We start from the raw sequence: 25,855 nt of genomic DNA, 5'->3' as shown, positions 1-25,855 counted from the left end.
AGTTACTAAATTCAAACAAGGAGCTGCCCCATCTGAAAAATGAGATGATAGCTTTTGTGAAAATTAAGTGGAATAACTCCTCAGCAAAATACCTGACACTATCACAAGCACTTCTTTGTTTTCCTTTTTGTTTTGGTGGTGCTGGGAAGCAAACCCAGGGCCTTGAGCATTCTAATCACACACTCTACCCCTGAGCTACACGGTAAACATTTAATAAATGTTAGCCAGCAACAGCAGCAGCAGCAGCAGCAGAAGCAATTTCCTCCCTTCCCTTATCTTAGTCACTTCCATTCATCATCCCTTGAAGTGCAGCTCTGGTCCAGCGTGGGCTTCATTGCATTTTGCCTGTGCTTCTCTTAGCACCTGCAAGGCTTTTGAATGTATTTATCATCTTTCCCAGACAGGGATCCTGAAGGTTGGGACCACATTTTGCATCCCAGCCACTTATTTACCCAGTTGTGGAGACATAATAAGCACCAAAAATGTTAGAGGAACAAACAGGTCTATTCAAGTGAATTCTGCATTCTGGATGAGGGCCTGGAATCATTGTTGCTAATAATCAGAGCAAGTGATTCTTGTTAGACAGGTTTGGAAAACATCCTTCTTTGCTCAGCTATTATTCCAAAAAACACTATTCAGGTGGGAAGGGCATTTTGAACAACAAAACAGTGGATGAAATAGAGATATTGTATATAACAGCCCTAGGAGTTATTTTACTGTGAGTTAAGAACAGTAAAATGTGCAGGAAGGAAGAAATGAGTTATAGTAAAGCAGATTTCTTTGAGAACTCTATTTTCCCCGTGAGATAATATCTTTTTTTTTTTTTTAATTTTGAAATGGGATCTCACTATGTTACACAGGCTGGCCCCAATCTCTAGGGTTCAAATGATCCTCCTACCTTAGCCTCCGAGTGTCTGGGACTTCAGGTGTGTGTCACTGTGCCAGGCTAGTTAATATCTTGCTCAAAATAGAGCAAGAAGAAATTTCCACAAGCAAAATTTAAGTGATAAATGAAAGTCTTTCTGATCAGGGCTGTTAATTGTACAAATAAATAAGCATGAATTTTTTTTCTGTTCATTAATTTCTACAAGACATGAAAGATAAAGTGTATTCGTATAACTTTGCATAACTCTGAAACCATCAAGTAGATGCAATAGTTTATATGAGTCTGATTATTTTTCATGTTCAGCTTTTCTCCAAGTTCTGTTATCTAAATTTTACAAATAAGTAACTGTCTTTAAAAAGTAAGAGATACTGGTAAGTTGGACCATAAACATTTTTAGGAAGATTTACTTTTATGATTAACAATGGTTCTAGAATGTTAGAAATCAATGATGGGGCAGTTGTATATTTTTTGAGAGATATTTTTGAAAGAAAGATTGAAAACGTTGAATCTGCAGAAACCCTAAAAGAAGTCCTCTCTCCCTTTTGTGGCTCAGGCCTGTTGGCTTCTGTCCTGCAGTTGATACTGTGTGAAAGGTGGGAAGAAGTGACAAGGAATTCTCTATGTCCCATTCAGTTTCTTATTTGTAAATGGAGACAAGCCCAGAGATGTCAGCAGTAAATTTCCCAGTCTCTCTCTCTTGCCATGTGGAAAATGGATGGGTACATGTGTCGGAGGCTCAGAGCTCTTCTCCTTCCTGCGGTAGCCAAGGCCCTATCCGGGTGGTGCAGGGTGGCAGGCCTGGCAGTGGGTGGGAGGAGAAGGCCATTCCAGCATCTCAGATGTCTTCAGGTATGTAGACAGAGCTGGATTAACACGTCTCCATCTTCTGCTAGACTGCAGTAAATCTTTACCATACCACTCTTTTCTCTCCGGCTGCAGTAAATCTTTACCATACCACTCTTTTCTCTCCAGGGATTATTAAAAAAAAAAAAAAAATGCTTGTCAACTTTCTTCCTCTTTCTCTCTTATCCCTTCTTTCTCTGAAAGGATTAACACTACTAATCATAGTAGAAACATTCAGTGGTTTTGCTGAAAAGAATTTGCTCTGAATTTCAGACACTCTGGTGACATGAAAGCTTTTGTTCTGGAAGCTTAGAGTACATTTACTTTCTAGAATAGACTTTATCTGCAGAACCAACAGTGGAAAAATTATGTATAAATTTAGCAACCTATGTTAAAATAGTTGGATAAAACTTGGATTCATTTCTTTTTCTGCTCTTAACCAGATTTTTCTATTTCATTTATTTTTCCTCCACTGACTTTATTTTTAACTCTCTCCTTTCTCTTCTTCTACTTTTTTGGTTGAATTTATTAAATACTAATATATTCTACTTAAAAAATTCTTTTTGCAATTTTAATTTTGTTCTTTTAATTTTTCTGCTTTCTTTCCATTCTGTTTTCTAATGACTGTTCTTATTCTGTTACTTTTCAAAGGATGTTCAAAGTCACCTAATTTATACATCTAGTGTAGAATTTTAAAAGCATTTACTACTCAGAGAGGGGCATCTAGCTCTCTGCCCTAAAGACTTTGTTTCTGTTTTTCTCCTTCCTTTCTGACTTCCATGATGACTCAAAATTAAAAACTTTGGAGGATGGTAAAGGCCCCTCCCCAAGAGAGGATGCAGGGATAGATAGAGAGTGATGGTCATCCTCCTGGATCACCTGCTCCAAGAATGAAGCCACAGCAGAGCTTCCCTCCCTCACATACTGGTGATTTCCCCCTCTCCCTCCACCCCACGGCATGAGCTCTACCGTCCTCCAAACCTACGTGCACTCAACATTAAGTATCACCACCAGCACCCACCGTCATCACTACTGCATCACCTCCAGGCTGACTCGTAGTCCTGCCTTCCCTCCTTGGAGGGCCTCCACAAATCTCCTTCAAAAGAAGGTCTTGCACGTGAGGAAGTTGAATAAGTGGCTGGATTTTTCAAAAAATTTTCAGCCTAACTAACGAAGACTTTTAGCACAAATCAACTCCTAACTAAGGAAGACTTTTAGCACTAATAATAAACCAGATTGAAGCATTCATTGTGTATGTCAACATACAAGTAAAAAAATCAAGTAAAACTAAAAAAGCAATATACTGACATATGTGAAAGATGAGGACAGCCACTGTGTATATACCGTTACCTTAAAAATGATATATGGTTCTAATAACTATAATTAGTATTGCTTTTATTCAATCAGATCCAGGGATTTTAAAAAAATTATTCACTTATTTACTTTTGTGCTGGGCATCGAACTCAGGGCTTTAAGCATGCTAAGTATACACTTTAAGCATGCTAAGTACCACTGAGCTATACCCTATCCCCAAGATTTAATTTTGTCAGTTCTCTAGTGCCTATATAAATAGCTCTCAGATTTAATGTAATATCGCTCCCTCCTCACACACACACACAGCACACACACATCCCTATTGGCATCCCTACTTGCTCACTAAAAAACAAAAGTGTCAAATAATGTTCTTAGACAATCATTCAGCTCTGCCTACTTTTCACTACCTTCCCAGGTATACTACATGCATCCTGCTTTCTTTTGTTTTTGTTTGTTTGTTTGTTTTCCCAGTGCTGGGGATGGAACCCAGGGCCTTGTGCTTGCTAAACAAACATTTTACCACTGAACTTCAACCTCAGTCCATCTACCTGCTTTTTATACCCAAGATGTCCTTTGGTTTTCTCGACCTTCCTGGATATCCCTAGTTTCTTGTTCTCCACCCAAAATGCATGGTCCCAAGTACAAAAACTGTGGGATGCCAGAGTGAGGATGGCCCTTCTACAAAAACACATCACCATGGACCATGGTTCCACAACTGTGCTTATAGGACTCTTATTGTTTTATTTGTTCTTTTTAGATATGCATGACAGTAGAGTGTATTTTGACATATTATATACACACGGAGTATGACCTATTCTAATTAGGATCCTATTATCGTGGTTGTACATGATGTGTTTCACTGGTCATGTATTCACATATGAACATAGGAAAGTTATGTCAGATTCATTCCACTGTCTTTTCGATTCCCATTCCCTTCATTCCCCTTTGTCTAATCTACTCTTCTAAGTCAACTTTTAAAAAATTACCTTAACCCTGATTGATTTGTGCTAAAAGTCTTCCTTAGTTAGGAATAATTCTTCTTTTAAAACCAGGTTTAAATTCTTCCATATCCCATCTAGGGGTGGGGGCAGGGTGGGGCTAGAAAATAAGGACAACCCTAACACAAGCAGACCTTGTAATCCCTGGAATGTTTAAAAGGCCTGGTACCAATGCTCCAAAGACCAAACAGAATAAAATATTTATCAACAGGATGTGCAAAAGGATAGAGTGGGTTGAAGCAAAGCATGAATCTCCCTATTTTGATTGCAGATGGTGGGTTTAATACTAGGTGGCATTTCCTGACCAACTGCTATGAAATTGAACCACCAACAGCGTCCAGAGTGGCTGTAACTTAGATCTCGAAATAGCACAACTGAGGGTGGAAGTTTTGTGATTTTGAAAGTTGCCTCTCTCCACCCCTATTCTTTGCTCCTCACCCCACAAGGGCAAGAGAAATCCGCCTGGCTGGCGGTGGCCCAGCCTAGGCAGCCGACAGGAGTTACAGTGCAGCTACTAGTCCTTGAACTGGGGACAAACGCATGCGCGTCGGCATTCCTTATAGCCAGCAGGTCTCCCTCAGCCCCTGCACCTGTTTTGGATCTGTCACTCAAAGTCATCATATTTTCCTTTTAAAGAGGCAGAATACTTGTAGATGGTGTAATTGGAGACGCTCATGGCAGACTCTGCAGGAATCCTCAGCAATTCGGGATACCCACTCCTCAGAGCAGAGCAGAGCAGGGAGCAACAGTGCTTGGAAAGTGCTTGAGCTAGATCAGGGGAGGGAAGGCGCCTGTGAGCCAAGGAACTTCACAGCTGCTCCCAGAGAATGGACTCAACACTTAGAAGAAAAAGCGTCTGGATCGTAGGTAGCGTGTGCCTTCTGTCGTCTTCAGTCCTCTGGCGCCTATTCCGGGCGGCGATGACACGGGGAGGCCACAGACAGGCTCCTGCTCTTGGGGACACACAGGTAGCAAACTCCCTTTTAACCACGACAGATTCATTTTGTCTTCTGTGCGAATGTTTCCAGCCCCTGAGTGTTGCTTAACAGAGGCAATGGAATGCATGCCCTGTTGAATCCTTGCCCAGGGCTACCGTCTTAGAAAGGGAGGGTTAATAATAGTGGCAAGTGGCACCTTCCAACATTTCCAACAATTGCACCACCAGCTATGCCTGGTATTTATTATTTGGTGATCACTTTGGAGTGTGAGAGCCTAAAATGATGTCATTTTTCTCCTTCTTATGTGCCTTCATTGTAAAAGGAAAAAAAAAAAAAAAGCAAAACTGCTTTTTCTCTTTTTAAGAAGTTTATTGCAAATACAGCTCTGAAAGAGTATAAGCCCTTCTGAGCTCCTCCTTCTATGCATTCTCCTTTGAACCCATACTGCTTTTCTTGTGATACTCCAGCTATTCCAAGAATGGAATTCAGTCAGGAAAACAGTAGAATTCTGCAAGAAGGAGGAGGAGGAGGATTTACTATTTTAAGCATCTAGGCACTTTCCAAGAGGTGGTATTCCTGTCTGGGGTACAGATCTTACCACCTTCTTAATTCTTTTATCAATTAGCATGCGATGAATTATTTTTTTAGATGATACTAGGCAATTTAGAAAATTTGACAGCAAAGAGTGTTCCTACTTGAAGGTATATTCAGGGTAGTTTCTCCATCTTTTTTTCATTATCATTTAATCTTATCCTCAAACTTTGTTTTCCCTCTGATTAAACCCTCCCATGAAATTTATCTATTTACTTTAAAAAAAGCATTTTCTTTTTTGTGGTGCTGGGAATCGAACCTGGAACCTTTCACTTGCTGGCAAGTAAATGCTCTGCTGATGAGCTATACCTGCTCCCTCCTCATGAAATTTTCATAGCATAGATAAACCGCTCAGCTGTATTGCATGTGTATGTGTGCTTCATCCCCTCTCCACAAAGAACCAATTTTAAGCCCCTGTGGACTATCGCCCCCATTGACAATGCATGACTTACAGTTTAAAAAAAGATTTCAGGTGTGAGGGTGGGTGTATATTCCTGTGTATACAGGCCTCATTTACATCCCATGAGAAATCACCAACTTTGCCTCTTGATGACAGAGGAGGACAGAGCTCTAGGAATTGGCTTCCCTGAGGCCCTGAGCCAAGTTCACTGCCAGAAGAATTGCCAAATCTTGGAATGGTTTATCTATCATCTGATCTATGTCAGTTGAGGACCAGATAAATGTATTGGGAGAAAGCAGTAGAATTTTTTTTTTTAAAAAGTAGGATATCATAAAATATCATACCTCTCTTTAGGTGCAACCTAACATCATGATTAAGTCTACATTTTTCCATTGCAGTCCCTACTATCGATGTGTCAGTCATTTTCAGTTGTTTCACATATCTCCTACGGAGGTATCAGGGGACTATGTTTCTTCTATGGAGAATGCAATGGGGCTTCCAATTCCCATGTGAAAAATAATGTGCTATTCACTCCACCTATGAGAATGTGGGCCTCTGGCTTTTCCCAATGAAGAGGTCAACAAGTATTTAGGAGCACTGTGGGTATATAATTCTAAAGATTTCTTTTTTAACTCTTCAACTGTAAAGAAAATCTCTCTTAAATGAGATTTTTACAACATATCCTTTTAGTTTTCTTTTTTTTCATTGCTAGTGATTATTTAGAAATGTAGGCAACTATTATCTTGGAAATTTCTACAAGCACAGAAGTTTTAGTCTTTTATAAAGGTATCAAATAATTCTGTTTATGATATTAATAAGCTTTGTTCCCACTGAAGACATATAGTAATGAAAAGGGTTTCCAATGCCCTGTATGTAGATCCCTACACTTGTAGAGCTCCTGGTGTCCTTGACTAAAAACAGGTGAGCCATATTTATGTTTATGTTGTTTTAGCTTTGTGTTGTTTTAGCCTCTCAGAATAATTAAAATTATGATAGTTTTATGCTATTTCTGTTACTTGTTGCAATAGGAGAAAAATATTTTCATTTTTTCTAAAAGTTAAAACAGGATAATCAAAATTATAAATGTTACAAATCAAATCTGTATTCCTAGGTAAGAGAAGAGGTAACCACACTTGATAATAAAATTCTTAAATACAGTCAGTCAAACTCTACTTCTATCCACTTTCCAAAACCACAATGGTTGTAAAATTTACATTTATTTATTAGTGTTTTCCAGACTTCAACTTTTCACAGACTACCTTAATGATTTTCATTGTACAGTTGGTTCTCCATATCCATGGGTTCTTCATTTGCAGATTCAACCAAACACGAATCAAAAATGTTAGAAAAGCCAGTCATGATGGCTCACACCTGTAATACCAGAAGCTTGGCAGTCTGAGGCAGGAGGATCAAGAGTTCAAAGCCAGCTTCAGCAATGGCGAGGCGCCAAGCAACTCAGTGAGACCCTGTCTCTTAAATAAAATACAAAATAAGGCTGAGGATGTGGCTTAGGGATCAATGCCCCTGAGTTCAATCCTGGTACCATTGAAAAAAAAAAAAAAGGAAAAAAGAAAAGAAAGAAAAAAATCATGTCTATAATGAACATCTACAGATTCTTTCCTTGTCATTATTTCCTACCAAGACAGAATATTTGCTTAGCATTTACATTATGTTAGTGTTTTAAAGTATACAGGATGATTTAAAACATACAGGAGGAAATGTGTATGTTATACATAACTACCGCACCATTTTATATAAAGGACTTTGGATGAAGTCCTGGAGCTAATCTCTTAAGGATATGAAGGATGACTCTATTTTCCTGCAATCCTTACTCCTATTAATATTTTTCAAATATCAAGTCATTTAAAACATTTTTTAAAAATATTCTTAGTTGTAGACACACAATACCTTTATTTTATTTCTTTATTTTTATGTGGTGCTGAGGATAGAACCCAGTGCCTTCCACATGCTAGGCAAGCACTCTGCCACTGAGCCCCAGTCCCAGCCCCAGCCCCAGCCCTCATTTATAAAATTTTTAACAAAAGCAAAAACAGAGTGAGATCATAGCTTTATTGTGCTAACTAGAGATTTTTCTAATGCACAACAATATATACATACAACATAAAATTATAAATGGTCTGTTAGTTTCTGACCTTAAATCACCTAAAATCCCCTGCCATAAGGTGGTCCCATATCAGTCAAATCAGGAGGACACCCAGATTCAGGAACTATTTTCAGAACTTTGCTCTGTGGCATTTGACCCTTTCACCTCTATTTCTCATTTTCTGTCTACCATGTGATGACAGTAACAAAGATCAGGGAAATGGTGGTAAGCAGGCAGCAGTGGAACCTTCTGTCTAGAGAGAAGACAGAGAAAATTGATAATAGAAAGCATTTAGTACAGAATGTTGATATTAGGAAAAGTTCACTTAGAGTTCTTGTGTGCCTAGTCTGTGTCTCCATCATGTCACCAGAAAGTAGAATCTGAGGCCAGAGCATTTGTGTAGGTCCTTCTTTTGGGAATTGGCTCCCAGGAGCAGTCATGGGACTGGGGTATGTAAATCAGGGAAGAAGGGAAGCCCCAACCAGGTCATGCCTAAGTGACCACCATAGGAAGGATGACCCAGGACTGAAGGGGGTGCTGATCCCCCAGGACCCATCCCCACTGATCAAGGATAACTACCTGCTGGTATTTTCAGTTGCCTGTGCATATGTGTTGGTTCCCACGAGAATCTTGCTGCAATGACAGAGAACCCAGGGGAGAAGAGGAGATGCATTGGCTCTGGGTTGAAGTGTCTTTCTACTCCTATATGGATCTGGCAACAGCCCAAGCAAAGACGGGCATGGAGGGCGAGTGTGTGTGTGTGTGTGTGTGTGTGTATTCTGATGCATTCAAAGTCTGTCAGCCTTTGAGGTAGGTGTTATCTCTACAGACAACTGAGGGTTAATTACCTTACCCAATGTCCAGGAGCAGTAAGAGGTGGACCTGAACTTTTAACTCAATGGTTGCTCTCTAAACCACCACTGATTGCCCCCACCATGCCCAACTTTGCACTTCACAATTACATATTCTGTTAAAGATAGACCACTGGGGTCTGATGCAGCTTGCAGGCCCAACTCTTCCTCCTCAGGGGAATTCTTTAAATTCTTTGCATAGCAGCCCCATTTGCTACACACAGTTGCTTTTGGGGGCCAAATAAAGTACTGCAGTATGTATGAAAGTGCTTTGTAAAATATAAAGGCTGTACTTGTTATAATCATCAGTACCTTGTTCTCTTACTTGCTTAAGTATCCACAGGTCCTTGTCTGCTTACCTACAGTGACAGCCTTGGAACCTGTGATGCCACCTTGCATTTTATATTCATTATAGTGATTCTTTCATCCTCATTTTCAATTTTAATAGGGGAAAAATATCTTATCTGCTGGTCCATTGATGGTGTTAGAATGATATTTGCTCATTTGGATGTCCATATAAATGTCCACTTATACAACAAATCTATTGTATAAGTCATGGCTCATGGTTTTACCCACTTGGAAATTTGGATGCCTGCAGGTTACTGGCATTTCCATAGCTAAGGGAACACTACAGACCCGTGCTGTGGGTATAGAAACTGTGGCTCAAAGATTAGGAACTGTGGGGCTGGGAGCATGGCTTGGTGGTAGAACATGTTCTTAGCATGTACAAGGTCCCAGGTTCGGTGCTCAGCAACACACACACACACACATACACACATACACACACACACAGATGAGGGACCTAGGATTAGATCTTGAGTGAATTTTGGGATCAGCTTATCCAAATTATTCTTTGAAGGGGAAATTTAAAGTCCTAGAGAGGAGAAATGGACTTGTCTGAGATTCATTACAAGCCACTACTTTTTCTGAAAGTTAGAATTTTCTTTCAACCAAGCCTTCTATGCTGCTTTTTATGTGTTTGGGCAAAGCGAGTCTTCTTTGTAGAACATGTAGAAAGTTCATTGTGTGGTTGCTGTCAAGGTTCTCCCACAGACCCTTTCCCACCCTGGGGCTTGGCAGAGTAATTGATGGGCCAGGCTTGGGATCCATCTACTCAGAGCCCTCCCTGCAGGCCAGCTCTTGGGATGCTTAGCTATCTGGGCTCACACCTTGGTTCCACCTCTCTCTAGCTTTGCACCTGTATCCCTGCTGCTTAGTTCCCATAGGTCCCCAGGCTCCACTTCTAAGGAGCGCTGGTTGCAGGCAATTCCCCAATGCTTAAATTTCAGAGTTGGATTCTGAGCTGCAGGGAGCCCCATTAGAAGAGTCCGGCTGTGACAGGTGCAAATTTAATAAGTTTTCAGTGGCCCAGGTGTCAGGAAATTCTAAAAAAAAAGGTAATTACCAAACCAGAAGCCAGGAGTGTGTGAGCCCAAGCTCTGACTTGTCCAGTCATCCTTTCACGTCTAGTATTTGTGTTCCACACGTGCACTGTGAACAAGGATACAAACTAGGCCTGTTCTTACACGTCTTATAGGTTTAAGGTTCATGCTAACTAATGAAATTGGGATACAGAATAAGCCTAAAAATGAATTTTAAATGTTTTGAACAACCAATTAAAAAAAATAAAGAAGCTGATCTCATAAAAAAATAAAAAAATAAATTTAAAAAAATAAAAATAAAACTTTTATTCACAAATATATTTAATCAGCCCATATAAGAGTCTAAGTATTCATCTAAATCTTTATCCCTCGATTCTCTATCAATGTATTCAACAGATAATTACCAAGCCTTACTATTTGTGAGACAGTGTGTAGATTATGTTCAGATGCTGATAATAGCTGCCAAATAATGACTTTAATTTAAAGGGCAAATATATGAAACTCACAGACACAAGCAATTTCACTTAATGATCACTGATGGTTTTAAAAAGAGGTAGAATCTGATGAAATGAGATCATCTCTCTCTTTCTTTTCTTTTTCTTTTTCTTTTTTCTTTTAACTAGGGATTGAACCCAGGGATGATTAACCACTGACCACATCCCTAGCCCTTTTAATTTTTATTTTTTATTTTGAGATATGATCTCACTAAGTTGCTTAGGGCCTTGCTAAGTTGCTGAGGCTGGCTTGGAACTTGCAATCCTCCTACCTCAGCCTCCCAAGCTGCTGGAATTACAAGTGTGTATCACAGTGCCCAGCAAGAGCATTTCTTTAAAAGGTCAACATAGAATGTGGATCCCATTTGTGAAGTACTCTTTTCCTTTAAGTAGAGATTTTTATGTTAGGGGGCACCATTAGACAATTTGGCAAGCCCAAAGTATTCAGAAACTTAAAAAACTGATAATGACAAGTGTTAGGTTTCATTTCTTTCCAATCTTCTAGAATAAGCATGCTGAAATGATATAATATCCATCCCCTGGTGTGGGGGATAGAACTCAGCTATGCTAAACTGTGCCCTATACCACCAGCCCCAGCTTTTACATTTTTAAAACTGTGTTTAGGTCTTTAGGATAAGCTTTTAACCTAGTTATATTTATTTACTTATGTTATTTGAAAAATATGTAGATGGTCCTCACTATGTGACACACTTTGTTCAAAGTACTTTTAAAATGGGAATGTAGCTCCATGGGGGGCCCAGGTTCAAATCCCAGCACAGCAAAAAACAAGCAAACACCCCCCCCCCCCCCAACAAAACAGAACAAAACCCTTGTCACAGCCTCAGGAAGTAGGTGCTCCCATATTTGGCTCCATGGATAACAATGATGACCACTAGCACTTATGTTGTATTTATTGTGTTCCTGGCACTTTGTTAAGTACTTTTCATGCAATGTGTGTTAATCCCTGCAATGGCCTATGAAGTTGGTAGAATTATTACCTCTGTTCCACAGATAAGTCAGCTGAGGCTTAACGAGTTAGGAACTTGCCCAAAGTTATGCAATGATATTGACGACATTATTTGTTTCTGAACTTTTCTGGATTAGCTTGCTCAACAAATGAAACAGGTTCTTAGGTTCATTTGTAGAAATTTTTAACAAGAGTTTTTTTTTTTTTTAAATATCATTTTTTAGCGCACTTTTAGGTTCACAGCAAAATTGAGAGTAAAGTACTGAGATATTCCAATGTACCCTCTGTCCCCACATATGCATAGCCTCCACTAACAACATACCTCTTGGAAGTGGGATATTTATTACAATCAACAGTCCTACATTAAATTAGGGTTCACTATTGGTGTTATGGACATTCTACCGGTTTGAATAAACATCTAATGACTGTGTCCACCGTTTTTATAGTGATTTAAATTTGTATTTAATAAATTAAAAAGTGTATTTGAAAACAAGCTGTTATTACTGGTGAATTTTCCAAGGACAGTAGAGTTTTCACATCATTTGAAGTGTTTCAAATTCGTTGATTGTTTCGGTTGTCTGTTCAATTTCTTTATGCAAATACAGCCAGACATTAAAGTTCAGTCTCTGCCCTGCTGACTGAAGTTTTTCTCTGAAACTACGAGTTAACATCGCCCTCCAGTGGGTAGAAGTTGTAACTTCTAGTGCGGTCTCAGTGACGTTGCAGGTTGAGGCTAATCTTTTTTTTTCTTCCTGTGCTGGGAGACCAAACGTATGGCATCAGAAGCTAGCTGAGCAGGCGCCTACCACTGAGCTACCCGGTTCCCAGCCCCAGATTTTACAATTCAGGGCAACTAAACTTTTGCCCAGCTCTGGGCATCTTTTCTGTAGGGCCTGATCTCTTTCCTTCTCTGACTCTCACAGATTTACTTTCTTGAGGGACATTTCTTCTGTCTTTTCAACTCCTTTCATGTCTTTTCATGCCTTTCTTTCAATGGGTGGATTCTGCCAGTTTCCCAGGCAGCTAGGCTGGACTTCTTACATATCTTGATGCTGTGCTGACCTCCTGTCAGACACCAATTCTGCATGTGAATTCTTGAAATGTGTCTTGGATCTCTTTTTGTTATTACCACTAGAATGATGGCAAAATGTGTTATTTTCCTCCACCATCATCTAAGGGCATGCACAGATAAGTGGTCATCAGAGACTGTGAAGAGCGAGAAAGGAACTCTATCCAGCCCAGTTTGGATAAGATTATAGATGTGAACATGCCTTAGAAACTCTAAAGCATTAGGTAAATGCTGTATGGAGAAATCAGCAAGGCAGAGATTCATTATTTTATTGGACACACACTATTCCATATGCTTCGAGAGCCAGGTAACACACAGGTAATACACCACTAGTTCAAACCTGATACAGATAGTTTTAAAAATTTAAAACTTTACCATCATTACATAACAAAAGTGGCAGGACACATTCCTTTGGTGTCCTGTCTAGAACGTTTGTCCTTCGATATTTCAAATAGTGAATGGCCAGTCCTGACTTGCTTACTTGGGGGACAGCACAGTAAAAGCTATCTTTTCCACCTTCTGTTCTCTTTGTTCCCTGAGACCTATGACTAGTCCCAAGCTCAGGAGGCCACTATAGTAGTTACAGAGCTGTACATTCTAATGAAATTAGCCAGGGGTAAAAGGAAAAATAGAAAGTTACCAGGCATAATGTCTAGTGTTTAAATTAGAATAGTCATGCAGTATCTGGCTCCTGTGCCATATTGAGTAGTGTGGGTCCAATAAAAGAATGAGACTTCTGTCTCACGTTCTATGCAGCCTCTGCTTCTAGGTTCTTTTGCACATCAAATAACAAGATCCCCCCATGCAAAATTCATTTAATGCTTTTGATTTCTAAGGTATGTTCACATTTATGATTTTGGTACTAGTTGGCCATCTTATTCATGTTCATAGCCATACAGGAGCCCATAAGATAAAGGCACATAATTGAAGCCCATTAGGGTCTATATCCAACTATTTTACTTTAATATTATGTTTTTTTTTATGACCACTGTTATCCTACGAAGGATTATTAATATTATTTCCACAATACATAATATCAGACATTTTCAGTGCAAGTTAAATTACTAAAGACTTTAGGAGTTTTCCATAAAAAAAAATAACTGCAACTAAAACAAAACCCTTTTAAACCAGGTACATAGGAAGCAGTTTATAAATGTTAACTCATATCTGTAACATTATTAGTGTTATTTATTCTAATAGCTTTCAAAAGTTATTTGGCCAAAAAATTATTTTGTTAACTGGCTCATGATTCACATGTTACAGAGCTATGAGATGGATTTGGGGGAATGCAGGTTTAGTATGGACTGATTATTGGCTTTGGTGTCACATAGACTACAATCCAAATCCCTGTAGGACCACTTACCAGCTGTGTGACCTTAGTCACTTAAGTTCTCTGAGTTTCAGTTCTGGGTTCATCAAGTTGGCTAATAATGCCAACCTTGCAGGATTATTGGTGGGGGAGGGATAAATTAGGGAGTTAGCAAATAGCTCTATGCCTGGCACAGAGATGTGGCCTCCCAATTTCATTTCCTCTCTCTTTATTTTTCCACACATCTTTATTGTCCCCTCCTCTATTCTATGGCTTTCAAAATCATTCAAGTTCAGATTCAGATGCCACCATGCTCAATTCTAATCTGAGTTCCCTAGTTTCTTTGGTTTATGTCCTTCTTCAAATACCCTGTACCATGTGTGGCCCTTTATGGTAATCATTATTTCACAGGTAAATTCCTCCATTCTTAAATAGCTGGAGTTCCCTCCGCAGAGGATCATTCCTGTATTTCTTTGTATCCTTCCCATGAGATATGCCCATTCTCATTTGTATACTAGTTATGAATACATTTAGGTATGATTTCATATTTGAAACCTTAGAAGTGAGAGCCATGATCAATATACTTATTTCAAATGTTCAGACAAAGTGATGCATAGCACCAGGTTCCATAGAGCAGGATGTTTGGAATAACACTGGGTTTGCATATTTTCCCCAAGACCTTCCAAGAGGATATATTTGAGTGGAATTTTAGTCATTTCTAGACTGGCAAAACAAATTATGAGAGGTCAGTGTGATCTGATGTGCCTCAGCTTACTCCACCTACCCTCAGATCACAGTGTCAGCAATAAGGAAAATGCCTGTAGTCCTGTGTGCTTTCTGTTTCCTTCTGAAGAATAAGACAATCTGATTCCCTTAAGTCAAAATGGGTCTGTTAACTTTTACTCAGAAATGGCTCTTATATGGGGAAATTTTTTTATAATGATAGCCCAAAGTCCTAGCCTAGATTCTGAAGTCCCTTTTGAGATCATCCTTACAAGGAATGGCTTTATTAAAATACAATTTGTTTGTTTTACACATCCTAATCTTTGACAGGTGCTATTGTATGTGTGATGCAAAGAAGGTTATTCACCATGAACTACAATCTTATTACTCAAGCAGTATCCTGTGGCTGTCAGGGTAGCATTGGCACAGCCTGGGGACTTGTTACAAATGTAGAGTCTCAGACCCCATCCCACACCTGCTGAATAGGAAGCTGCATCTTAAAAAGGTCCCTTATGACGATTTTGGTGCATAAGTTCAACCAGCCTTAGAACATTTGTCACCTATTGCAAGTGGAAAATGAAAATGAAGGGTTAAAGTTCACTCAAAAAAAAAAAACTGGTAAAAGAAAAATAAAGTTTAATGTTCAGTATTGTAGTTGTGAATATAAGCTTACCTAAGTAACATACATATGTGTAGTCATATATATGCACATACATGTGTATCAAGAGCATTCGTGTGTGTAGTGTCTCACTCTGTGTGTGTGTGTGTGTGTGTGTTCTCCCAGGGGTCTCTCCAGCTTTTCCTTGGGAACCAGGCAATATCCTTTCTTGAACATTTTAAGAGCATATTTTCCCTGATAAAATAAATATGTCTATTAATAGTTCTTTCCATTAGGTTTCCCAGGCAGACCAAACACAGCACTTGTCCCTTGGCCAGTCACATATGCTGGGGTGAGGGGACATGAGCAGTGGCAGCACACTCTGCCTTCCCTGGAAGGGTCACCCTCGTCTGTCCCCTGGGCGGTGGCTCTGGACACCGAGTTCCTCACCCGTCTGAGAGGAGGTGGCCCTGTGAGGGGACACCGAGAGAATGTGCATCATGGAAATTCCTTGGCCTGCCCTTGCCGGCAGGGCAGCGGGTGGTTTAATTGAAAGCCTTGTATGTGCTGAATGGAGGAACAGTCTGTGAGATTCTCTCTTGTCACCGAGTCACTCCTGCCAGGTGCTACTGGCACGGGTTTGTAAACAAGAGGGCATGTGGCCAGGAGCCTCTGAATTCCACTGCATTCCATTGTCACCACAGTATTAGAGTGGCTTTCTGTTCACAGTTTCCAGGTTCAAGTGGAAAGGTCACTACCGTCTGGAGCTTGGGGTTGATTCATCTGGGTTTTGCCACTCACATTAGATGAGTGACCTTGACTTTGAGCAAGTAATGGGAGGCTGTGGTATTTGTTGTTTATTAGGGATGAAAACCACTGGAAATAAGCAAATATATAGATTCCCAGTCCCCACTCCAGTTCCTGAAGTGGAAACTGCTCAGGTGGGTCTTGGGGATCTATGTCTTTAAAGACCCTCCAGGGGTTCACATGAGAAGCGAGGTTAGCACAGACCCAGGGAAAGCATCTGGATGAGCACAGGGCTCACTGCCCCTCATCTTCCCTTTATATTTGCTCCTGTCAGGAGATGCCAACAGGCAAGAGTCAAAAGGATTTATTAAGTACTTCCTGAGTGTCCAAGTATGCACAATGACCCACAGAGAAGGGCAAAGAAGATGGTATTGTGTCACCGTTGGAGGCTAGTTAGACTATAAAAAATACATTAAAATATTTGACCTCTTTCCAGGCTGACTGCTCATCTCTGAACCTCTTAGAGTTGAGTAAGTCTTGTGACAACTTAAGTTTCTTTGACTTTAGAATGAGACTGAGGACAGCCCACACTTCTTAGATGGTTCTTTGTTCTGAGTAAATGCTACATGACTTGGAGGTCTGTTGGTGTCTGGGGTTTGTGGACTCATGGAAAATTATAGGATTTATAGTCCTGTGTACCTATTTCCATTTTCACCAAAACACTGGTCCTGTGTTTTTGTTTTGTGCTGTGGATTGAATCTAGGACTTAGTACGTGGTAAGCAGGTGCTCTACCTCTGAGCTACGCTCCCAGCCCCTAAATCTGTGTTTGCATGAGCTTCATCAAGACTGGACTAAAAAATATGTGTCACGGGATTAAAGATATCTCTCTCTTATACCCTGTTGAGTAAGAAACCTTTCTCTGCTAGAAGGCTAGCTTCTTTCACAAATTGTGATAAGAGACCTAATGTGTAGCTGAGGTGGCAGAAGGGGATTTGTGCAGGATAAAACCAACAGATTAAAAATAATTCAAGAAGAAAAAAAGCATCTACTAGGACCATGTAAAGAGGAATTGGAGTGAGAATCCCTTTGCTCTAGGTGAAAACAGGTAAAAGGGCCTTTCTCTGAATAATTATAATAAAGCAAACCTTCCTGGAATCCACTTGAGAAGTTGAATGGAATCCAACTCCACATTCATAGCTGTAGACATGTCTGCAAATAGGTAGAGGGAGCAAATGGGGACAGAGATCAAGGAAGGTTGCAGGTGAAGGAACTCAGCCAAGACTTGGGGAAGAACAGCCAAGACTGGATGGAGGGAAGCCCAAACTTTATGCAACACGGGGTCACTCTCAGGAGAACCAAGGCACCCGTCCAGCCCCTTTGGCCTTTCCTGCTAAACCTTCTAGATTTTCAGTATTATAGCCTTAGTGGAGGACTTGGCAACCTTCCAGAATGTTGATCCCACACTGTCTCGAGACCCCATCAGTTTCGCCATCCTCAGAGTTCACTCAGCGTGGTCTGGCAGAGGATGGCATTCCTAGGGTCACTTCAGAGCTGGTTGACAGGCTCTGTCAAGACCGGGGTCCACTCAGGCCGACTCCGTGTCTTAATGTGTGGGCCCAGGTGGAAGCATCTGTAAGCAGAAATACAAGGACTTGTTCTACTCTGCTCAGGGCAGAGGCAAAAGGATTTATTAAGTACTTCCTGAGCGTCCAGATAGCCTCTGTGTTCTACAGGGAAGGCCAAAGAAATGGGGTTTCTTGTGCCCGCAATGATTAGCCGTTGAAGCTATATTACTTTTCTTTGGCTTGCTGGGTAGGTATGTGAAACATGGCGTTAGTGCCACTGCCCTCAACTGGCTCTTGTGGAGGGTCAACAGGGTACAAAGTCAGCACTTAATAAATGGCAGCTAAAAGCACTATTAATAGTATTTTTACTGTTAATCTAGAATTTTATTATTTTCTTGAGGTTGAAATGTCAGATTATGTGAAACAGGAAGAAAAGAAGACTGGGCCAACTCTAGCATGGGTCTTGGGGACTAATCTGCTAGATGTGTTCTGCAGGTGCAGAGGAGGCTGTTCCTCACTGACCCTAGGTCTGTTTAGGGCTTTTTCTACTCTCACTTAAACTTCTGCAGAAGTGGTGTCCCCCACACGCATCAGCATGCCTGCCTATTGACCTCACCACAGTGTAGAGGGACGGTGTTGTGGCCATCTATTTTAATGGTTGCGCTCTTCTTTCTGCCATTTTATCTTCTTTAACAAACTCCTTAAAACTCCAACTTCAGAGACAAATCTCCAGGCCCTTTTCAAATAAAAGATAAACTGGGTATATGCTATAGTTTAGATCTGGAATGATCCCCCAAACGTGCATGTATTAAAGATTTGGTCATCAGTTTGGTGCTCTTGGAGGTTGGTAGAACCTTTGAGAGGTGGGGCCTAGAAGGAGGTCTTCAAGTCATTAGAGTGTGCCCTTGAAGGGGATTGTAAGACCTAGCCCCTCCTCTTCCTATTTTTCACTTCCTTCATCATGGGACAAGCAGTTTTGCTCTGCCACACAATCCCACCATGATGTACTGCCTTGCCACAGGCCCCAAAGCAATGGGACCAATCAATATTGGTCTGGAATCTCCAAGACTATAAGCCAAAATAAACCCTCCATCTTTATAAGTTGACTATCTCAGGTGTTTATTATAGCAATGGAAAGCTGACCTATATAACATTTAAAACTGGAATCATAGAGAATGACATGCATCCGTTTCCCCAGCGTTGTTGATCACCCAGGGTTGAGTGGATGAGTGGAGGGAGCTTGGAGATGGTGGTGAAAAAAAGAATTAGCACCACCTTCAAATCTTATGGAGAAGTCAGGTGATTGAAAAGGCTGCTACAGGTTAAGATAAGAACAGGTGCTGGAGGACTCCAGAGCTGGAGGTTTTTACCTGACCTCCAGGCATTAAGAAAAGCCTTTCGAGTAAGTGCAGTTTCAGTTGCATCAGAAGGATCACCATGTCTAAACCTAGGATGGCCGAGAGGAAATACTCTGTGAGGGTCCACAAGAGAGTGAAAGAAAGTGGCCAGGCAGAGAGAGAAGAGCGTCGGGGGCTTTGGGTTAGTGGTCAGGGCCCCTTTCAGACCCGTCTAACTGGAATATAGAGAGAGTGGAACCTCTGAGCCAGCCCAGGCCCAGGACACCAAAGTGCAACCATCCTCTGGACAGGTCCCATTTCCTGCCAATATTCTTCCCATTTTTGGTCACCTTTAAAAGTTAATTCTGGCAATTCTAGGGCTCATTCCTGGGACTTCTTAGAAATAAATTTATGCCCGGTACCACTTCTCTTCCTCCTGAAATTCCTGTTACTATATTTTTAGTATGTTTTGAGGCAGTGAAAAGCATTACTTAACTCTAGTTTTCCATATAACCTCTTCTGATGACTACCTTCTTTTAAAGACTTTTTTTAAAAAGGCTATCCAGCCTGAATTAACTTTTTCTGTGAGAAAAGGTCTTTCGTGGTTTATAAATTTTAATGCGGGATACTAACTGCCAGGATATTCTTGGACCACAACCAGGGATTTAAGCAGCCTTCTGTAACAGCTGAAACATGGCCAGCCTGACCCGCACCTGGACACAGGGTCCTTTCATCCTTCATGTTCAAAGTCATGACACCTTCTGGTTTCAACCTCAGGACATCAAGAATTTTCTTTTAAAATCCGTTTCCTGGAAATGAGTCTTTACTATGCTGATGGATAATTTTTCACTTCATGTTTTCTTAAGGTGCATAAGTTGTATTTTTTTTCCTCTTGCACATAAGGGAAAATAAAACAGGGTATGCAGGTCCATGGTAAGGGTCTCCTCTGTATGAAATAATACAGGCCATTACTGTCTTAAATTTTAAAATACTTCATTAGCAACAAGGGATTCCTACACTGCCCTATTCATTCCCTGTTTCTCCTCAGACACTGGGTTGATTATTTGGATTAAAAGTGCTGAGTAAGAGAATGTTGCTTGAAAATTAGGTTCTTAAGTGAACTCCCGAGCCTTTAACCACATAGAGCCCTCCTCTGCTCTCACGGCTCTTTGACTCTCTTATTCAATAGTGCAATGAAGGAAAACTGGGTTTTTGAGACTTAACACCTGACCTGTGCTTTTTGAATCCTCTTTTCCCACTATGCTGGGTGATGCTCCTGGAACACAGAGTTACTCTAAGCCAGCAAAGCGAATTTCTGCAAAATTAAAAAAGATGCTCCCTCTGGGGCAGTAGATTGACAGGGACATCCTTCTACGTGCGCTGTGGACTCGTGTCTTGGCCAATTGACAATGATTATGGGAGAAGACAAATGTTATTCCCTCACTGGGATTATCCAAGGGAACACAAGCTGACTTTCAGCAAGCATGCTTCCCCAAATGGCAGCTGCGTTCAGTGAGTGACCTACATGTCACAGGTGGACGTCTTGCTGGAACACATCCCCAGCACTTCGGTCTTAGCTAGTTGTCCATTCCTTCTTGCTGAACTGTGGACATTTTATTGGGAAGATCTCAGGTAATGCAGTTGTGAAGGGGGTGTAGTGGGTTTTTCGGTAAGCAATGCCTTAGGGAGAAAAGCCAGCATTTGAAGATTGACAACTGTCTTTCTGTATGGAGGCATGAAGTTATTTGGGGCCCAGTGATCCTGCTGAAAGGAACTGTTTGAGTGGCCCTTCTTGATTGTATAAGTGGAAAAAAAAATCACGGATGATATTGCCTCTGAGATACATAGTGTTGTTTGTGTTTATCAGAAAGTTTTCTCTCTATAGTGTTGGTATATTAATGCTGAAGATATCCCTGATGAGGGGCACCCTAGAGAGAAATGATACAAGATCTTCACTCCTCCCCAAGAGGCTTAAAGTTATTAAAACACATCTGATGAGCTTGGAAAGCATCCCATGAGGCTGTCCTTGGAGGGGGCCCTTGACCCCTGCTGTAGGCTTATTAGAGTTACCAAAGAAAATATAGGCCCCCTGATAAAATCTGAATGTCAGATAAATAATGGATCATTTTTAGTATAAGTATATCCAGTGAATATTTGGGACCTACTTATAAGTACTAAAAAGACATTCGTTGCTTATATGAACTTCAAACAGAACTGGGCATCCTGTATTTTATATGCATAGTGATGGGGCCTGGCCTGTAGGTAAGGCTGGTGCAAGAAGTGTGCTTTTTGACTGGCTTTGCACAGAGTAAGCCAAAGAAATGGAGCCTCAGGAGTCTTGAGCATGAGCTCACTTGATGGATTGTAACACAGGAGGGAGAGGGAGCATCCTTTGAAGCATCATATTGTACATGCAAATAGCAACCAGCAGAGACTTCATTCTGCTACTGGGTACTGTGATGGTGAAAAATGGTAGGCAGCAAAAAAGGTGGAAGTGCCAAACGGCAGGACCTGTGGGGCACTGCTGATGCTCTCCAGTTTCTTTCCCTTGGGGCTAGCTTTTTAGGATTGGTCATGAGTGGTTCAGACCAAGCAAGACTAAGGTGCCAGAAAGTCTGCCAATTGGGAAGCAGGGGTCTGACAAGTGGTTAGAAGATCAAGAAAAAGCAGATGTGGAATTACTTGATTTCCACATTGGGAAGGAGTCTGCCAGGTGCAGGGTACATTGGGGCTACTAAGATGATCAGAACAGAAGAGAAATGCACTCTGTGGACCTCCAGGGGGTTCCTCCAGAGTGCACGTGAATAGGGAGCCAGTGGAGTGAGGGAGATGAGGAGTCACAGACAGGAGGGCATGCAGGGGCCAACCTGCAGTGTCACCAGACAGGATGGTACATAAGAGGATGATGGAAATTCTGGTAGGCTTGAGACAACAGAGAACCTGATTAAAAGAGCTTGATTCTCCCCAAGGCTGAGCATGATCCAACTTTTAAAAATATTTCTTTCTTCAGACAACAAATACATGAGGTATTAAATAAACACATAGAAGTGGCTGCTCTAGAGGGGCAAACACTTCTCATTCTGCCAAAGAAGGGAAGGGTTTCACTACGCTGCACGTCTTAACGTATGAAAATATCTTAAAACAAACATGAAGAAACCAAATGTACTACAAAGGGAAGAGCTGCCCAGTGTCAGATGCCAAACTGTAGTACCTATGTCCCAGACTACTTAGGTATAGAAAGGGAGGAAATTGAGCACACACCAAGCAGAGGTGAGCATTAAATTAGGACTGTGCCAGCCCCAGAGTAAACCCTTTGTGAATGATAGCTATTAAAATGGTAATAACACGGACATAGGAACCTACCATGGTTCTTTTTGAAGCCCCAGTCCTGACATATGGAATCAAAATCTCTGATCCTCACATTTAAGTGCAACCCCACAAAGTCAGTGTGACTTTTATTTTCTCTGAAACAATGGTTGTCCTTGGGGGGCTTCCTACTTACCAACCCCAGGGGTAGTGGATGCACTTGAGACTCTAGGGGAAAAGGTGAGGCTTTCTGGTTCCCCCTGCCCCCAAGTTCACAGGCAGCCCCTTTTTCCTGGCATTCCTCCCACCCTCCTCAACTTCCATTTAATGCTAAAAGCTCTGTAGGGCTTTCCAGAGTCTTGCTCTCTCCTTGTGGCCAGAATCTTAGAGTAGTGGAAAGTACTTTTATGTTTGAGGCTGAACAGTGGCTTAATTTTGTTTTAAAAGGTAACAGCCTTCGACTTTGACTTAGTTAATGGAGCCAGTTCTTGGGGAATCATGAAGATTGACAAAGAGACCAGAAAGAGCAAATTTCCTCATTTGGGTCCCACCCGTTCTTCCTGCACCTCTCCCCTCTGAAACCACACGGTGGGCTTTACGAGGACCACCTTTTAGATCACAGAACCCGACACGTTTGCAATTTGAAAGTATTAGGTATCACGAAATTGGTCTTTCCTGCTGTGAGGTAGGAAAGATATTTACATAGAAATTTGTGTTAGCCTGGGTTATCATTTGGTTAATTATACAGTAGGCAAGCCGGGAGGTTAAGGGACTGCTTCGGTTTGGAGTTCCTTTGAACCGTTTCTAATTTTCACCATGCTCTCTCATCTTTGGTAATGACCTAGCAACTCTGGGCATGGCTTTTGTCTCCTCCGAGTTGGAGGGAGTAATTTTCTCAGTGTCTGAAAGGACAGTGCATCAAGGACCAAATTGACTTAAGCAAACGCCTGACACAGATCTGGTTTCATGCCAATAGTTGCCTACCATCTAAAACTCAGAAAGCCATTTCCTGGTGAAATGGCTGTGGCTTTGTGTACCCAGAGCGCCTCCCTTCCTCTCACTTACCAAATCTTCTCTGCTTTTTATTACATCTGTCTGTAACCTGGAGCATTTTACTCTTTTACAATTCTGCCATTATTGAGAGTCTTGATTCTATTTTTGAACTTTCACAAGAAGTATATATTTCCTAGACATATTGGACATGTGGATTATTTCATAGCTTTTTAAAGAAGTGTTTTAATGTCCCTTAATCCCATGATGTGTTTGGTAATATGCACAATTGATAATGAGAAAATGAGCCAAGACAAGGGGACGGCTCCATGCCAGTGGCCATGGCTTGTTCTTTGGTAAGTCCCTCAAAATTAATGTTTGAAAGATAAAAGACCAGGAGTGCTCATTTGGTATATGAAAATATACCTTCCAAATTCTGAGATCATTCCACACAGGAACAGTCTCATGAAGTAGACAGCTCGTGGTTAGATGAGATATCATGAAGGAAGATAGAATGAGATGCATTCACGTGGCCCCTGTAAATTGCAAGATTCTTTGATTTAAAAAAAAATGTTGAATTCCAATGTATTTTGAGTTTTAACATCTATACCTCCAGGACACATGAAGTTATTTTTTAAAAAATGCTCTGCTTAGTAAGATTCAATTTAAAAAATAAGTTCTGTTTCTTTTAGACCTGTGGGAGGAGTACAGGGGTGGGGATCACATCAAGGCTGGAAAGATGGCAGAGGAACAAAATTGCTCTCATGGCCAGGAGGCCAGGAAGTGAAAGAGAGTGAGGAATGGACCAAGGTCCCACCATCCTGGTGGGGTGTATGCCCCCAGTGACCTAAAGACTTCCCAGCAGGCCCCATCTCCTAAAAGCTCTGTCCCCCAATAGAGAGTCACACTGGGGACCGAGTCTTTAACACATGGACCTTCAGGGGACGCTTGAGATCCAAACTATAGATAGCACTTGAAAAAGAAGGAGGAGGAGGAGGAGGAGGAGGAGGAGGAGGAGGAGGAGGAGGAGGAGGAGGAGGAGGAGAAAAGAAAAGAAGGAAAAAAATTAGAAAGAAAAGTATTTTATTTATTTGTTTGTTTGTTTGTTTGTTTATTCTTTGCCACTGTTTCACCCATGGCTTTCACCCATGGCTTTCATTAACATTTCATGCTTTCTTTCTTCAGCACAGAGTACAAAAGATTGCTGAATGCCTTTCTGCATGAGTCAGGACTTGGTTTCTCATTAGCTGGATCAAAGTTGTACCTTTTCATAGCTTCTTTAGATTGGAACCCTCTGGAATGTCTCTTGCTCCTTAACCATGCCTCCACCCAGTGCAAATCCTGCTGGAAATGTAGAGCAGGAGCATCAGGGGACTTGGGTTTTGGGTGTCATGACTAAGCAGTTACTGGAATGTCCTTTATGTGGCTACTTCATCTGTAGCAGGTGCTGGGTGTGGAGAGGAGATGCCATTCTTGGCTACAAGAGGACCAAAGGAGGACAAGGTCATCTTTAAAATGATCAATTAATAGAGCCACTGTGAACAGTGTTCAAAACTGACAAAATAACTTGGTATAGAAGACAACTAAGCTGTCTGAGAGCCCAGAAATAGTGAGACTTCTGTGCAGAGTTAATGACCTCATGAAGGCATCCGTCTTGCCAGAGATGACTGGAGTCAGAGCTACCTACGGCCTGACTACTTCCACCTAAGATCTGATTGTGGGTGTAAAAAGCCAAAACCATAAGTTAATGAGGTGCTCCATCTGGGCCATGGGTGAAGAGGAAATATAGAAAATTGATGCTAAGTGAAAGAACAAATAGACCCTGGGATGCCAGAGAGGGTGGAAGAACCTCACGGGAATTCAGGGCAAGGGAGATCACCCAGTTATTTTGTGAGATCTTTGCTTATTCTGTATTTCCAAATATCTGAATGCTGAATTACTTGAACAAATCTGTTTCAAATTAGAGCTTTTAATTAAACTCTTCCTGATGTTCCACAGGGACAGGAAACAGAAAGGTTGTACTTCAAATCTTACTTAATTATCTTAATAATTATCAGCATCCCCATAGTTTTTTTTCTCTTTTAATTAAAGGAGTGTGAATATGAGAAGCTTCTTTATCATTAAGAAGATTCAGATTATTGAGGTGATACAATAGGGTTTCAAATTGTCATGCTGTAAATTGGGGCAACACATTTATAATTAAAATATCGTATGTGTGGAATGTATACAATATTTTACATAATCATCTTTATTTATTAATAATCATTATGCATTAATATGATTTCAAGGGTCATAAAGTTCTACACAGCTTTTGGTGAGAACAGAGGTTCCCTAATCCTCCCTTCTCCATTTCCCCTTCAACAGAAGTAAACATTGTCATTTGTTTTATCAGACTCGTTTGTTTTATTTAGCCATATCTTCATAGGGTTAAATAACATGCAT

At 40.9% G+C, this 25,855-nt stretch overlaps 1 protein-coding gene across 1 annotated transcript in view; it reads left to right on the top strand.

Moving 5' to 3' along the window:
- Positions 1-25,855, top strand: part of Mylk4 (myosin light chain kinase family member 4) — a 98,322-nt gene that overhangs the window by 27,119 nt on the left and 45,348 nt on the right. The gene's annotated exons all lie outside the window — the stretch shown is intronic.

This window comes from Marmota flaviventris, chromosome 6 (genome assembly GCF_047511675.1).
Source record: "Marmota flaviventris isolate mMarFla1 chromosome 6, mMarFla1.hap1, whole genome shotgun sequence".
In the NCBI taxonomy this organism is placed as follows: Eukaryota; Metazoa; Chordata; class Mammalia; order Rodentia; family Sciuridae; genus Marmota; species Marmota flaviventris.
Note: the sequence above shows the minus strand (reverse complement) of the source record. Positions and strands in the feature narration are given on the sequence as shown.